At 33.4% G+C, this 18070-nt stretch overlaps 1 long non-coding RNA gene across 1 annotated transcript; it reads left to right on the top strand.

The window, feature by feature from the left end:
* The first annotated feature begins 2689 nt into the window (after positions 1 to 2689).
* LOC115874335 lies at positions 2690 to 4436 on the top strand. The gene is made up of 3 exons (XR_004048822.1): positions 2690 to 2721; positions 2789 to 2977; positions 4298 to 4436. It is a non-coding gene; the product is annotated as an uncharacterized LOC115874335 (long non-coding RNA).
* Positions 4437 to 18070: the final 13634 nt, after the last annotated feature.

The following is an 18070-nucleotide window of genomic DNA, read 5'->3' as shown; positions in this document are numbered from 1 at the left end:
CAGATGACGGATCTATTCGATAATTTTTATTCGAATAGTTTTCAACGAATGTTTATTTACTAACTATCGAATTATTCGAATGAATTGCAACTATAGAATGTTTCGATAGTATTCATTCGATAGTTCCCACTACTACTTAATAGTAGATTATTTTCTTTTATCTATGGTTATGACCCGTAGATGAAATTTATGATCATTTTGGCCATCTTTTTGAGTTATTAATGCATAGATTGCAGTGGAAGTTCCAATTAAAGATTACTTTAGTACAGGTGACTTTTGACATCTGATAACTGAGAACTGATTCTTTACAAAAAAAGATAAGCTTATTCGAAGTGTTCTTTACTACATCGGTTAATAATACATTACATAGCTGTTTCGTCAAAGAAACACTGGGGGCAATTCATCAGAAAACATACTAAAGTCATCATATGGCATTAATTATTTTTACTTTCATTTTCATTAAAACATTACAGATTTTGAAATTCGTTTTTTCCAATAAACAGTCTGCTGTAGACGTGTAGATTTTTGATATATGTATTTATAATGCTGATAACTAACATACATATTTATGTAACATTTAAAATTATCCTTTCAGTGAAATAGTGATATATCTTTCAGTACTTGTTTGTTTTGGAAAGTGTGTTTTAATTTATACAGTAATTGAGGAATAACTGTTTCGTTCACGTCATCTACGTTTATTTTTATGATAATTCCTCATTTCTCAGAAATTATTTAAATTAGAGAAATGACATCATACGTATTAATTGCGACAAGAAACATTTTGAATATATATAAGTATATGTTGTTGAAATGTTAATTAAATTTGTGAGTATATCTAATAAATAAATAAATAAGTGAATTACCAATATTGTATATACTAGACAATCGAAACCATTATGTGTGTGATCATATTTTTAGAGTCAATAATGACATAAGAAGTAATTGTCGCAAGATCAGTAAAGAAATTAATAAATGAAAATATAGTTTTTAAAATTTTCATCTAAATGAATAAGTATTCTTTATGAAAATTAAAAACATATTGCAATTTGATGTATAGGGTGGCTCGAATTCGACGCTCATCATTGGGATTTCGAAAACCGTAAGAGATACAGTATAACGCCACCTTGGGTGAAAAGTTTATAATGGGAACTCAGGTTCACCAGGTTCCGTTACAAATAGGTTCCAGCTAGCTCAGTAAATAATTAAGTAAAATATATATGTACAGAACAAGAGATATCAAAAAGGAGGTGTATGGAAAAAGTGTACTGGTTGAAAAGTCTAAAATGTACTGGATTCGTTTAATAAATACTAAATTTAAAATTAAAAACAAATTGTCAAGATCTATCATAAAATGTAGCAAATATTTAAATACGAAATAATGAAATATATATATTATTATACTAGTAAAAATGAACTATCCGTAAAATAAATTAAATCATGAATAGTATCACAAAATATTGTTGTGACTAAACTGTGAACAACCCTGATGCGTATTTGTGATTATGATTAAGTCTATAAAGAATAAAATGAAATTTAAATGTAAAAATCCCCTGGTATACCAAGTTCACATACGATCGTATATTTAATGTAATAAATGTTAATCAATCATAAACGCAATAAAATAAGAGATGATTAAAGTCTTATCTGTCATCCAGTGGTCGTTCCAGTCAGTCCATGAGAAAATCCAGATTGCCGGTCTTCAGTGTCACAGTGGCATTCCTCGTCACAGTGGCATTCACGTCACAATGGCATTAGTTGCAGTACCCAATCCAGTAAAAAAAAAATTGATAAAAATCTTAAGCTAAACCGTAATTATCACTAAGGAGTAATAGCCAAGGAACAAGAACGAAGAAAGAAGAAAGAACCCTAAAATATGATCTATTTTAGTGATATGTTCTGTTTTGGACATAATAAAATCCCTTTCCACCATGTGGACGTTCCAAAACAAAATGGCGTCGCCACACGTTACTCCATGGAAAAGAGTTCTTTAAAAGTCCTCGTACTCATCTCGTACGACCATCACACACAGTCCGTGTTGTAAAATCCTGTCCCCTAAAATAAATAGTTGTACAAAAGAACATTACACAGCTGTACATGTCTCTTACCAACTGACGAATATATCCCTCTACAAGGTTTCTCTGGAATTCTGAACCACACACAGGCCAAAATCGCCCACAACTAGTGCCAAAACTGCACAACCAGTCTTCTCGACCCACAATAGAATTCCAGAACTCCAAAGACACAATCCCAATTCGGAACGGCAAGGCAAGGCCAAAAACTTCAATGGAGTTTTTATCAGTCAGTCAGGATCAGAAATTCTGCGTTTACCACGGCGGTTCGAAGTAGAAGAAAAACAGGACGCGTGTTTGCTAAATCCGCAAAAGACGCTGGACTCCAAGATACCAACCCAAAGTCTAACACAGGCAACCAGTAAAACAAAAGACCCAAAATAAAATTTGACATAAAATTTTATTTAATGCATACGGATTGAGTGAAACATTTTATTACATCATAATAAAATTATAATAATCCCTATACGAACATAATATCTTCGGATCATATATAAAATCCGTTTAAAAAGATCGCAAACCTAATTTACAAAGATCCATCTGTCAAACTTCAACGACGGTGTCACACGATCGGCTGACAACAATTGAAACGTCAGTCTGTAAATCGTAATATAAACACGATGAAATTTAGGGAAAAATCAACTATAATCAGGTAAAACCAATTGATTACACACAGGAAAAATACATAATAAAGTCCTTAACCCATATGCATATTGTAGACCCAACATTCCCACTTGTTGCGTTGAAACAGACAAAAGATAATCACATCAAGTCTATGTTCAAGAATCCTCCGAAGAAATATGCCAAGAAAATATCCTAACACAAGCATAAGTCTAAATAAAGAATTAGTAACCACTGTAGAAAGAAAGGTAGGTTTTAAACAGACAAATTGATATTTTATTAATGAGGTTTTATACATACATATACATACAGCCGTTACTCGCTGACGAGTATTCGACACACATAAAGAAAATGGTCACGCAAGGCGTTTTCTTTCATGAGCTTTTCTGTGACTGAAAAGCCCGATACGTGATGTTATCTGCCTACCGCACTCCGGACATTCAAAAATCTCATTGCTTTGTTGCCTCTCTACTTTTTGGTTGCCGCTGTTAACTGAGTTTACAACCCTTCTCCATTGAGTTCTATTGTGAGCTGCTTTTTCCCACTCATTCTGCATGTTAATTCCCTTTAAATTTTCGTGGAAAATGTCCTTGTATCTTTTCAGTTGTCCACCCGGCCTCCTCTTACCGTCCACAAGCTCACCGTAAAGCAGAGATTTTGGTATGCGGTTTTCTTGCATTCTGCATACGTGACCAGCCCATCTTAAGCGGGATTTTGTGACCATGACTTCAATACTCTCGCAGTTAGATTTTTCAAGGACCGATACGTTTGAGACATGATGGAACCACCGGACTCTTAAGAGTTGTCTAAGGTGTCTCTGTTGCAACTTGTTCAATGCGTTCATGTGTCGGCGGTAAGGCACCCAGGTTTCGCTCCCATATATCATGGTGGGGATTATAATTGCTCGGTATACTGCAAGTTTTGTTTTTGTACTCAAGTCATGATTGTAGAAAACCCTGTCTTTTAATTTCCAGAATGCTCTTGAGGCGCTACTAATCCTGTGCTGAATTTCAGAGTCAATATTGGCCTTTTCCGAAATCAAACTGCCAAGGTAATTGAATTCCGCCACATATTCGAATAGTTCTTCTCCGATTTTTATAGCATTGTTGTGATCTTCCGGGGGAGTGCACATGATTTTAGTTTTGCCGATGTTCAGCTTAAGGCCCAAAGCCTCGTATGCCCAGGTATATGTGTTCAACATTTCTTGTAATTGTTGTACCGTGTTTGCAACTAGAGCGCAGTCGTCAGCGTATTGAAGTTCTGTGATAAATTTTGTACGTGTTTTTGCCCTGAGTCTTTTTATGTTGAACAGACCGCCGTCATATCTGTATCTAATGCCCAATCCTCTCTCCTGCAGTTTGATTTGGTTTGGTTTGCTGTCCACTATAATGGAGAGCGCTGCCATGAATATGTTGAATAGGAGAGGCGCTAAGACACATCCCTGCCTAACTCCTGTATTTGTTAGGAATGGGTCGCTCAGTGATCCATGATGTGACACTCTTGACTTGTTGTTGTTATGGAGGCTTTTACACACTGTAAGAAATTTGTTGGGTACTCCGAACTTTTCTATAATTGCCCAAAGTGCATCCATAATTGCCCAAAGTGAGGTTTTATATTACAGTTATCGGAGACAACTCCATCCCAAGAAATTGTTGTGGTGAAGAGACTTAATAGATAAGATATTATTAGAAGTTATATGTACAGTTAAGAAGTAAGCTAATTAAACGTTATTATTCAAGTTATTCAAGTAAGTTTTAGTTTTATTCCTAAAAATAAGCAAAATAAGTAAAATAAGTTACGGTGAAATTTTGAACCGTAACAACAGGATCGGTTAAATGGAGGCAAAGTTGCGCAATTTGATGCTCAATAAAATGTCGTATTGCATTTTGAAAAATTCCGAATACTTTCGAATATATCCGAAAAAAAAAACGGAATTTTCAATTTTGTTTTCTATTGTTTCCTGGCTTTATTTGTTAAGATAACTTAAAATGAAAAACACATTTTCATGGGCACTTTTTCTGCTCTACAACTCTGTGTGATTAAATATTGACTCTGACGTTTCGGTTTCTGGCGACCATCATCAACTTATTTTTTTTTAAATACGGACCTAATTTTTTTTGTAATTTAATTAAATCCTTTCATCACTCTTAAAACACTATATATAATCACTTTGATATTTGCCGACGTTTCGTACAGAAAATTCCATCACCAGAAAATTTTAAGCAAAATGAAATAAAAAATAAAAATGCAATACGGCATTTTATTGAGCATCAAATTGCGCAACTTTGCCTCCATTTAACCGATCCTGTATCTCTTACGGTTTCCGAAATCCCAATGATGAGCGTCCAATTCGAGCCACCCTGTACTTATTGATATAAATTTTGGTTAGTGTTAAAAAATACGGTTCCTGTAAAATGATTTTATGTTAATTAAGAGTAGATTAAATTAGAAGTAAAATTTCTACATAATATTGAATTCCTGTTGTCTATGAACTATTTTCTATTGCTTTTCTTACGTTTTCTTTCGTGAATTCAATAGAACTTTTTCAAACCAATTCATGTTCAACTGATACCCTGGATCGTATATAAATCCCATTATCATTCTCTTCAAAGTATGTCGCAGTTACAAAGATATATAGTTTCCGAAATAATTACAAAGATTTAAGATAAAAGTTTTATCTAAATAGGATTTTTATACTTAGTATTGTTTCATTTTTAGATTCCTATAAATAATTGGAGGATTATGTATTATTGTAGGATTATTAATAATTATATCATTGCCTTAAAATATTTTTTACCACACGGATTAACTCAATAGTTCTTAAGGTTTTTTTTTCTTCTGCATAGTGTTTTACGTTCTCTTTTTACTTCATATTAAGGAACTCAATGTCAAAAATGTTGTTTATCTATTGCTTAATTGTTTAGTAGTATTCTTTAAAACACAATAATTAATATTTACCAAAATTTATGATCCGAACAACTCGACAATTATAAAGAAGAGTTAATAAAACAATGGAAGAACAATGGATGCAGAAATTAGTATAACTGTACTCATAATTTTAACTGTTCTTCATACTTTTAAAACATTTTACTTATCCCAGAATTCTTTATATAGTTGCAAAAGACAACTTTTCTGGGAAACATAAAACAATTAGAAGGGGACTTAGATTTAAGTATTTTAATTTGTTTAATTTTTGCCTGATAAGTTGAGCTTTGCAAGATATAAATTAAAACTAAAATTTCACATTACATAAAATATTTGATATTTTTATCATAAAAAATATATATTTCGTAAAACCATTTTCTCTTCCCATAAAACATAGATTTATTTACAATCAAAATAGAAATTGTAAATAATGATTATACAGTTTTCGATGTACATTAATCATTGAGAGAAGAAGTTGAAATGTTAGGCTTTATTAAAGAAAATAATGAATAATAGATCTTTAGTATTGCTTAATGGTTAGTATTACGATGTAATCGTCATGAATTTAATTAATATGAAAGTTGAATGGAGTAATAAAACTGAATTCATAATATGCCTGGGCAAAACTAATAATTAGCATGCCTAATTAAAATATACATTCATTAATTAATAATAAATTCTTAATAAAATTGCGTGCTAACTAATTCAGAGTATTTTTTTAATTCTAAACATTCAAAACAAACTTGATTATAAACAACTTTATGACAAAATCATATATCACATAATATTAGCGTTAGTTGAATATCTTATCCAGTCCTTGATGCCAAAATGTAGACACATTGTTATGTATTCAAATAAATTCGCAAAAAAGCAGAAAATATATTTTTCCTGAATAATTTTTCTACAGAAAAGTTACATTTTCCAGGTTTTACACAAAAAAAAACATATTTTTCTATATCATTTGTCACATTTTCAATCAATCAAATGAAACAAAAAATGCCGTCGCGCGTCGATGTTAAAAATCCAAAAATACTTTCTAAAACATATCGGAAAACAACTAATGCATTAGCAGCAATAAACACAAGTGCTTCCATACATATTTTTCGTTTCTTTCCGTGAAATCTCATTACACAGACAATGAGTTATGAGCAAGTTCTGTGTTCATTCCATTTGAATAAATCTAATAGAAAACGTGCTTCATAAACGTTCGCTTCAATTAGATCAAACAGCACTAAAAACCGACTAAAGCCACTTTTTCCTGACGAATGGCAGATACGTATGTACAGGGTGGCCAAATAATAGAGAACGTAAGTTATAGCTCGGGAACTAGTGATGGGTTGTTATTTAACTATCTGTTATTTTATAACATTTATTTATAAATAACATAACGCAACCGTTACTACTTCTAAAAAATAACAGATATAAAATAACAACACGTAGAGATCGGCCGCTCCTGAAACAAAAAACGAAGTCGGCGCTCTGCATCACCACGAAATTCTATGCTGCTCGAAGCAATTCCAAAAAACAACTAGTATGGATGGAAAACATGTTATTTCGTCAACCATCGATACAGGCGGCGAGACAACGGACAACGGAGTGGGGAAAGCGCTACGGCGAACGTAGCTGCTTCGGTCGGTCGATACCGTCGACGGTCGTATTTACAACAGCTTAAAAATAATAGGATATAAAAGAAGCAGGTTTTTTGAAACAGTTGCGGGCATAACGCCTGGGCGGTGGAGATAACAGGAGTGGGAAAGGAACGCTGCTGCATCGGTCGATTGTGGATGGAGGCTCGCAACGGGTTGGAGAAGCAGTCATTTTAGATATGTTGTTTTTCAACCTGTTATGAGCATAACAGGGCGGCGGTCGAGATAATCGGTGTGGGAAAGGAACGCTGCTGCATCGGTCGATTGTCGCTGGAGGTTCGAAACAGGTTGGGGAATAACGCCATCAGTTGTTTTAGATACATTCTGTTTCAACCTGTTACGAGCATAACGGACGGAGGTCGAGATATTATGGCGCTGTATGTTTCAGTACTTACTTATTAAGTTTCAATATTTAGGTATTTATTTATTCTGAAAAATTTTCAGAATAATATTTTAAGATTTTTAAAAATGTATACAGGGTGTTTTGAAAAATCTGGTCATTGATTAATCACGATCCTGCTTAAAGCCCTTGACGTAAAAAGCTGATTTTTGGAAAACGGATTGACTTTAGTGTATAGAGGTTCGATAAGAAGGGATTTTTCGAAACTCGAATTCTAAGGGGGTGAAACTACTCTCAAATATTAAAATATTTTTTATTTAAAAACCGGTGAGTTTTTCAGAAAAACTCTTAAAACACGTATATTTTATTATGTTGTTTTACATATTTTAAGATTTTTTAAAAAATATATACAGGGGGTTTCATAAAATATGACCATTGAGTAATCACTATTCTGCTTAAACTGCTGGACGTTTAAAGCTGATTTTTTGCAAACGGATTGACTGTGGGGTTGAGGTTCGATAAGGACGGGTTTCTCGAATCTCAAATTCCAACAGGGTGAAAACGCCCTCAAATATTTCAATATTTGTTATTTAAAAAAACGGTTAGTCTTTCGGAAAACGTCTGGACACGCATAATTTATTTTGTTTTTACATATTTTGAAATTTTAAAAAAATCATACAGGGTGTTCCAAAAAGTTGAGTAATTGATTAACCACGATTCTGCTTAAACTGCTCGACGTTAGAAAGCTTATTTTTGGCAAATGTGAGAAAATTTTATCCAGTTTGTATGTTAATGGAAATTCTTGTTTTGCTTTATCATCACCATTAGAAATTATTAATTCGACGCAAACGAAGTCGCGGGTACACGCTAGTTTAAGTGTAAAATTAATTCGAACTCTAGTGTGTAGATGGTTTACTTATGAAGAATATACTACACATTTTCTTATATTGCTATTTTTTGACCGCAAATGGTAAAATCATAACTAAGAGCTTCTCGCCCGTCGAGTGAGATGCACCCTGTACACTGCTACACAATTCAGGATTTACGCGGATCGAGGGGCAGGGCGTAGGTAGATCGGAATGTATAGGTCTAGACGAGTGGCGGAATTTTGGCTTTTTTTATATCGCAATTTGTAAACAGCGCTTATTTGTAAACAACCACCGTTTTTAGAGAGGTATTTTAGATAACAATCGATATTTAGAAATGTTTTGACACCCTGGAAATACTACCACCGAGCACGTCATTGTTGCAAGTTGCAACTGCGTTAATACGCCTGGCGGTGACCGTCTCATACTCTTTCAGATATTTAGCCGTAAAATAAAGAAACCTGTTATTTTTAAGCTGTTATTTTAAGCTGTTTTTTATAAATAACTATAACAGTTTCAACTGTTATCTAAAAATAACAGTTTTGCCCATCACTATCGGGAATCATTAATGGATCGAAGATCTCTTGTGTATCGTGTATAGTTTTTCTGGCGTTTTGTTATTAAGGTCCTAAGGTCTTAAGGTTTCTCATAGATGGGAACTTGAACTTTTCTTATGTGGTGTAGAAGCATGGACACTGGAAGTAGCAACAATAAACAGAATTGAAATTCCTTCGAAATGTGGAACCTACGCCGAATGCTAAGAGTGCCCTGGGACGACCGTGTTAGGAACGAAGACATTCTGACAAGAGCTTGTCTAGAAGAACGTGAACTCTTAAAAATCACCAAGAAGAGAAAAATAGCCTATTTGGGACACATACTACGTGGAGAACCCTATCACTTTCAGCGTTTAAATCTCCAGGGTAAAATCGAGGGAGGCAAAAGGGGAATAGGCCGAAGGAAGCTAACCTGGCTGAGAAATATTCATCATTGAACAGGTATACAGGACTTCCAAGCACTCCAAGTCACTGCAATTAATAGAACCATCTGATGAGGAAGAAAAAGATAAACGCCTACGCTGGAATCTGTGGGGCACTTTAAGAAGAACGAGGTTTTCCTAAAATTTTAGTAATACTTTGAAATGGATAAATACTTTTCACTTTGCCATTATCACCTTCTTCTCCTAATCATTTGGGATTCAAGAAACCATCACCAACTTCCTTGCATACATCAATGCAGACCTAGATTTATTAATTCACTATTCAATGTCCTTTATTACTACGAAGTAATTGCGATATAGAAGTCATAGCACACTATTTGACTTTTTTGAGAAAATTATTTAATAAAAGTTCGGAATTACTCCGAAAAAAACGTCATCTATTAAGTGGCGGTACAGAAATAGTTTACAACCGTCCGATGCATGCGCGTGAAGGTTAAAGAGTTTACAGAAACAAAATTCGTGATTCCCAACCAAAAATGGATGAATTGGATGAATAGCTCGATTATGAACTAGCGATGCAAGGACGAGTTACGAGCGACGAACGCAAGCGATCCTAGAATAAAGTAAATTGAAATCCAATTTTAATGTGACATACTCGATAAAAAGCCGAGCGAATTTTCTACATACATTGCAGAGAGCAAATTTATACGACGTTATTCGTTGCGTATCTGAGTGACAAAATTTTACAACTAAATTAAGCAATCAAGCGAGTTGCTCGTCGCCTGCTACTTGCCATTCATCACCGAAACACCGAAATACTGCTTGGAGTTACGAGTACAACAAGCGACGGGCGAAAAACCGTATTTTTAAATACGAGCGATCGCTCGATTATTGAAATCGCTTGAAACTCGAGTACTCGATTATTGAAATTAATCGGTTTTTCCCATCACTAGTTAATAATTGTTACGCCTTTTGCGGACTTACTCGATGACATTTGATTTGCTCGTTTGCAGAAATATAATCCAGGACCATGTTTGAGACCAGTTGGAAACCAATGATGCGTAGAACTATATTGACAACCGGTTGGAATAACCGCATTATAAGACCACCCTGTACGTGGAGGTGTTAACTAATTGTATACAGGAATCTAGCTGGGTGTGTGAGAACATTCTGCCGTCGGAAGACAGATAAGCTGTTTACCGATTAAATATATCAAATTCATTCGGTATGTTGCACGGCACTTGTTTGATACGCTAAGTTGTTAGGATAAAGTTATTTACTTTCGTTATCGGCGGCTGAAGTGAGTATTTACAAGCGTTCCCTAATCAAAAGGGGGCCTGATGTGACGAGTATGTTCTTTTGTCCAATTACGGATTGATAATAATATCAACTACAGTTCGTCTGCTGGATCTGTGTCTATGAAAGGAATGCGGACAAAAAACATTTAAATAAACAGCAATATATTTTATACGTCGACTTGACGAGTACGTCACCGCAAATCGCTCCGCCCACTCATTTTATTGGCTACTTGCAAATTTGTCGAATTTTTATTGATGGGACGCGTCGTCTAATTTTTTACGAAAAACATCGAGAGAATATCGTTTCCCCTCTCACGGATACCCCGTAGCCACAGAACGGACAGACGTACTGTACGAGGGTTGCCTTCTATATTTTGCATATGGAGGTAGAAAAAAGCAGTAGATAATTTTTGAACACTATTGTTTTTCGAAGTATTCTCTATGAAGAGAAATGCAGTTTTGCATCCATTAGAACCAATTCTGAAGGCAGTTATTCCACTCGCTTGTTGGTTAATTTTTGGAAAACAAAAAATTAACAGGACTTAGGTTGGGACTATATTGAGGATTCTCCAGAATTCGATGTTTTCTTATTTATTGAGATACAAGGTGGTAAAATTTTCTAATATTTTTTTCAAAATGTTATATTGGATACACGTCTTCCATGCATACAAAAAAATCAAGAGATAAAAAATGTTTAGAAATGAATGGCGATTTTGAAGATAATTTCTATTTTAAGAGAAGTCAGTGGTGTACCACTTTTTTCCCCAAAAATATTCAATGTAAAACCCGTATGGACGGCACTGGTTGAAATAAATAAAATTCTTTGTACGCCAAAAAAGATATTTTGATGCATAGAAGATGTGTATTAAGTTTCATAAAGATATCTATAATAAAATCAGAGTTATTGTGAAAACATATTAAGATGTTTGGGACATACATTCATATATATAAGTTTTTCTCTTAGAATAAGACCAATATATGTAATTGTATGCTATTAAGGAACACCCTGTAGAAGACAACCCTCTTATTCGTTCTAAATAATTTTAAACATTAATATGCTAGAAAAAACGCTCAAAACTATACGCAAATATATTATCAAAGTTTATATTAGGTCATAGTTATGAAACAAAACTGCTAATTTACCTTTGCGTGTACAAAATTAATAAGCAATAAATATCGATATGAAATACATTAAACATAAGTTAGGGATTGTTGCTATTTAGCTTTCTAAAATAGATGAATGGTGGAAAGAGGATATTTATTAAAGCTAAGAAAAACTATAAATATATTGTAAGTTATGTTAGTTGAATTACATATAAAATAACAACAGACATGCATAATTTAGTTTTAAAGCATGTAAAATTACGAATGATGAAAAATCATGCTACGGTCTAAGTGCATATTATGTTAGTAACGGTCTAAGTGCATATTACGTTTAAGTATCTGTTTATATAAAAATTGGAATATAGATAGAACTATGGAGGTCCTTATATGGGATTTCAGTTAAAACTACAGACCGCGTACAGAGCATATTCCTCGAAAATATGTGTTACAAGAAATTAGACAATGTACCGATGACTGATTGAAGAATGATGTGACCCCAGGAATCGATTTCAGAGCTGGTATCATTATTTTTTGTCCTCTATATTTTTGTTTACATTTAAATTCAAGCATTTTCTATTTACTGGGTGCGTCTCAAAAGTGGCTCACCTCTATAACTTTTTTATTTTTTTCAGATTGAATTTTTTAATTCAAATGTTTTTGATCACATCCTGTTTAACCGTAAATGACTACAACTTTTGATTTTTAAATGTCACCCTCGGTAATTTTTTACTTTATTAGATAGAAAATGACACTCTGAATAGAATAACATATCATATGTCAACTTTTGACATTTTCTCATATGTATTATTTGAAATTGTAGATTCTAAACTCTAGATTGAAATTTAAAATGTGATTTTTTTAAAGCAAAAATGGTGTCAAAAGTTGCCATATGATATGACATTCTCTTCAGAGTGTCATTTTCTATCGAATAAATAAAAACAGAAAAAAGGAAAAAAAAAAGAAAAAAGTTATAGGTATTTCAATATCTTTTTAGATTTGAATATGCTATTTTTTCATTACTTTCAGATCTAGTTTTACTTTATAATATCTAGTATGTATAGTTGCAGTCGACATCAATCATTAACAATAAGCAATAAGTCAGACATTAAATCAGTTGCGGAAGATGGTAAGTTTCCAAACCTAATTTATTTAAAAATTAATTTTGTGTATAATTTTTTTCCACAGTTTTTGCGATATTTTATAATTAAATATATTTTTATTAATAGTTATTCTACTGTTTGGGAACGGAGACGAATTAGCAGGATATTTTGTTTTTAAGTAAAAATTATTAAACAATTTTCCGCAATATTATCGTAAAATACAAAATTAAAAAAAATACAAAAAAAACTCATAGACATACTTCTAGTGTCAAAATATATCCCCTTGAAGTATTTGCACTAATGTAAGATTCATACTGTATGGTACCTGTAATCGACTGTGGATTCTATTATATTGGCATATTTATACAGAATTATTTATATTTCCATATTCCGTTTAACTATTTCTAGGTTCAAGAATTATTTATTTCTAATTTTCTTGTTTTTTTTTATAAAATACACTCAGATATGCAAAAAAACGCAACGGAAAACTTTTTGGTCTAGTTTAAAATGTTATATTTTTTTCAATTTTAGCTCTCGAAGAGTTGTTTTTTATAAGTTACTAATATTTAATAAAACCAAGCCTGTATCGTTACTTTTTAACGTTTTTTAAATTTTAATATAGAGTTCTAATCAGTGTCGATATGACATTACGATAATAGTTACAAAGCTACCTCGTGATATTGAAGATAACATCGTAAAGTAATGAGAGTTGCAAAAATTGCAAATTGTTGGTGGCAAGTTCATTTCGCTCTTAAAAATTAACCAAGGTATATGTTGACATGAGTCAAAAAAGGTAATGCTCAGGAGACATGGTTCTGATCGAAAAATACTTTTTTAGAAAAAGTTCCTCACGAAATTATTGCACGGGGTGTTTTAAAGTTAAGGTAAAAACAACCCTTCAATTCACTCTGTATAATAAGCCCAATACGTTTAATAAGTTTATAAAAAAAATGGGTTTATGAATTAGAGTTGATATATTTATATACAGTTTGCTAAAAAAATCATGAAAATAGAACTAAGAGTTAAAAAATATATATAACACTTTAAACTCGACGAAAAAATTCTCCGTTGCGTTTTTTTGCTTTTGAGTGTATTTTGAACACAAAAACAACAGTTTAATGACTTAGCATAAACATATTACGCTATGTGAATTATTTCAGCAACTACATGTAAATTATCCCACTTAGTTTGAGCTTACTAGGTGTGAGAATTTTCTCAAAAACATTTCTCTTTTTATTCTTAATTATGAAAGAAGAAATGAAAAAGGTAGATTAATATACAATCAAGTAGGTACTAATTTTAATTTAATTTGCTTGAGGAAAAGATTTGGTATTCTCACGATTTTAATTTAATTGTATAATATTCTTCAGATATAATTAGAATAATTGAGGAGCTTGTTTATGGCTGTCTATAGAAGAAGAAAAAATAAACTGGTTTCTATTAAATCGATGTTACATTTTAATTACACTAATTAGTACACGTTTGCCAGTTTGTTTCGACATTTAAAATAATATGTACAACATATATTTTTAATATTTTAATTAACATAAATGTGACTTATTTTATTATGAATGTATACTATTAGTATTTTAATTCAGACGGAATACTTTACTTCGCGAATAATATAAAATATACAGGGTGGTCCGAATTGTATTCGGGAAACTCCAGCAGCATATTCTGCAGATAAAAATAAGTAAAAAAGTTCGTATAAATGTATGCTTTAAAATGCTTCTTTTCGGAGATACAGAGTGTAGAAGTTTGATTTTTATTTCGGTTTTATTCAAATAATTTCTGAATTGAAGTCGATATTTGGATAAAAAATTGATGGCAATTGACTTGACATCTCGCCATGGTCGGTTTACTGCTTCGATCTCCTTTTTAATTGTTCTTTGCCATGTAGATCTTGGAGGACCATTTCTTCTACTGCCTTGTGGATTCCATTCAATAGCTCTGCCAGCGATGTTATTGCCGCTTCGCCTTGAAGTGTGACAAATCCACCTCCATTTCCTCAGTTTCATTTCGTTATATACACTGGTGGGTTAAGCTCCATAAATCATCATTTCTGATAGTATTTGGCCAGAATATTCCTACAAGTTTCCGCAGACAATGGTTTATGGTAAGCGATGTAATTTTCCAGGTCTCTGCACCATACAGCAATACTGACTTGACATTCGAATTGAAAATCTTAAATTTAGTAAGTTGAGAGTACTGTCTAGATCTCCAAATATTGTTGAGCATTCTAAATGTTATTCTGGTCTTGTTTATTCTATTTATATCTTGCTTTGTGCCTCCGTTGGTTGAGATTATACTACCCAAGTAAGTAAAATTATTTACCTCCTCTATAGGTATTGTTCCCATGATAAAGGGAGCGACATTGTTGGTACAAACTCTCATCGATTTAGTTTTTTTAACGTTGATCTTGTAACGGTTTTAGTTCGTTACATGTCTTTTATATATGATATATGATGTCTGGCGTATCGTCACCGGATTCCGTATCGCTCTAGCCTGATAATTTATTTGACACACTTGACGTAATTTTAACGTCCGCTAGTCGACCACCCTGCTATCGTCTCACTGCTTCTGTGGAGGGCTGTCAAGATCGTTTCAAGGCACCTCTCTGCGCTTTAACCTCACTTTTGGTTTGCCGGTCTGTCGCCATCAGCAACCCGGCATTTAGAAATGATAATTATTTAAATCTTGCTGCATAACCTGAATCAGCTGCTATTTCAAAGCTACAGGGAAAGATGAGATATTATCTTTTTAGTTTCGATATTATTACTGAGTATATTTAGGGTAGAGTTTTGGATTGGCTCAACTCAACTCGTATTTGGTATTTGCTGGCACGTTGGTGTTCTTTTTCTTTTGTCGTCCAGAATGTTATTTGGAAGAAAGGAAGTTCCTTTGTTTATTATTGAGCCCTCGGAAGTATTTCGAGGTAGGTTTATTGTGTTTACTACACCTTGGTAGGTTTTAAACACGAGTTTCGTATTTTTAGGGTCCAAGGTACGGATAGTGTTCCAAGGTACGGACATTATCCTATGAATAGGTGTCCTATGGACGGATGTTCTATGTAGGGGCGTAGTTCCCATGTACGGATAGTTTATCCTATGTTTAGATTGCCTCAGTATGGATGTAGCGTAAGCCCCATGCTGCTTTGCTGCTATTTTTAAGCCTAGTCGATAGTTACGGCTATCATGGTGTCCTCAATCTGACCCCTTTTGTTGTATTGACCAACAGTGAAGCCGGAGACAGTATACAGAGATACAAGTCCCACAGTCACGCTGTACTGTTTGAAGCAGGATTGCCTAAAGAACGAACAGCTAAGTTTAAGTTTAAGTCTTAGTTTATGCTTTACAACATATTTTACATTTTCAGTCTTGACTAATATGGTACAGACTTTACGTCTAGTAGTTAACATTTTTTTGTCAGTTTAGTATTTAAAATATGATTTAGATCTTAGGTTTTATTACAAACATATCTTGTAATAGTATTACTTTCTGTATATATCTATTGCGTGATTTTAAAGATGAATAACCGAACTGATTCTAGAATCTACGACTTGCAAGATCTCAGATTTAACATCATATAAAATATAACAAATTGAATTAAGTAATGCTACCTTTCTTTATATTTTCAATAGCTCTATCTATATTGTTGTAACGTTTTTAGTTCGTTACATGTTTTTTTTATATATAATATATGATGTCTGGCCTGTCATCACCGGATTCCCTCTCGTTCAGGCCGGATAGTTTATTTGACGCGTAATTTTTACGTTCCCTGGTCGCCAACCTATGATCGTTCGACACAATCCTGTTACTATTCTGTGGAGTCGCCAGGGGTGACAGTAAACCGGGAAAATTGGAAAGCCAGTCAAGGGGCAAGTGGTCTCACCCAGGTAGAAAAGTATGGCCTCTAGGGACTGTCCCAGACAAAAAATCTGAATACTTATATGATTTCTAATAATTTCAGTTACGGAACATTTTTATGCACGTAGGCGTCCTGTTCTTTTGTCTGTGTGTCAGCCATGTGTCAACTCCCGAGGCCTCTAGCAAGGTCGGGCGCCATTTTAATTTTTGCCGTTTTAGATTTGATTGGAAGTTTGTTTATGATATTTCGTCTGAAATTTATAAGTACAAAGATGTTTTTTGATATAAGTTCCTTGTTAACACTTTAATAAAGTATATACCTATGATATTAATTACATGAAGAAAATAATGAAATCGACGTTTCTGCGTGTAGTAGGTATGGGCCACATTATATGTAAAAAATAGGGTACATTAACTGTTTCCTTTATTTTTAGCTTTCAATCCAAGGATCTTGGGATATTCTTACCAAGGATTTTTCCGTATCTCTACCTTAAAGACTGATCGGTGACTTTGAGCAATTGAAAGCAAGTTACACAAGGTAAATTATGATTATTGAACTATTATTAGCTTACATTAATTATCTACAAGATGAACAGAAATGCATAATTACATATCACATAGGTAAATCTATTATGTATTTCCTTTCTTTATAGCAATAATGCTATGTATGTAGATTATTCTTTAAAAATACAAATGAGGTAAGACTTCGGAGCACAATGGCGTCTTTTAAAGGAAATTAATAACCGAAGTGGACGGACTTAAGGAGGGTATTTAGGATTGAAATCTATATCTGCAACATTAACATGCTTAATAATCATAACAACTTATTGGAAATGCTGAATATTTTCTCCCCATTCGGGGTAGATCTACCCCTTTGTGAAACAATTTAACTCGCTCTGAGTAACGATCTGTGCCATACACGGCTAAGAAAATCACTACAATAAACTTTATTCTGTACCTGTGTACCAATATACTCTATTTGTGTGTTAGGAAGTAAATTTTCATGCATAGGTTTTCATGCATCATTGATAGATTTGTAGCTAGTTTGAAAAATGGCACAAGGAGGGTGGTGACCACACTAGCGATAATCTGACGACTTCATGGAAAAATGTGGGGCCTCAGACCACAGATAGTGCACTGGCTGTACATTTGAGTAGTGAGGCCTTCAAGGACATATGCATCATTGGTATGGTCGCCTAAGGTAATGCAACAAACAATATTGCACAGCCTCAGCAAGGTGCAAAGACTTGCTTGTCTGAGTTGTCTGAGCATAATAGGGGCGATGAAATCAACGCCCA

This window comes from Sitophilus oryzae, unplaced genomic scaffold (genome assembly GCF_002938485.1).
Source record: "Sitophilus oryzae breed Bouriz unplaced genomic scaffold, Soryzae_2.0 scaffold_1018_pilon_pilon, whole genome shotgun sequence".
Classification (NCBI taxonomy): domain Eukaryota; kingdom Metazoa; phylum Arthropoda; class Insecta; order Coleoptera; family Curculionidae; genus Sitophilus; species Sitophilus oryzae.
The sequence above is the reverse complement of the archived record's forward strand: the minus strand, read 5'-3'. Positions and strand labels throughout refer to the sequence as shown.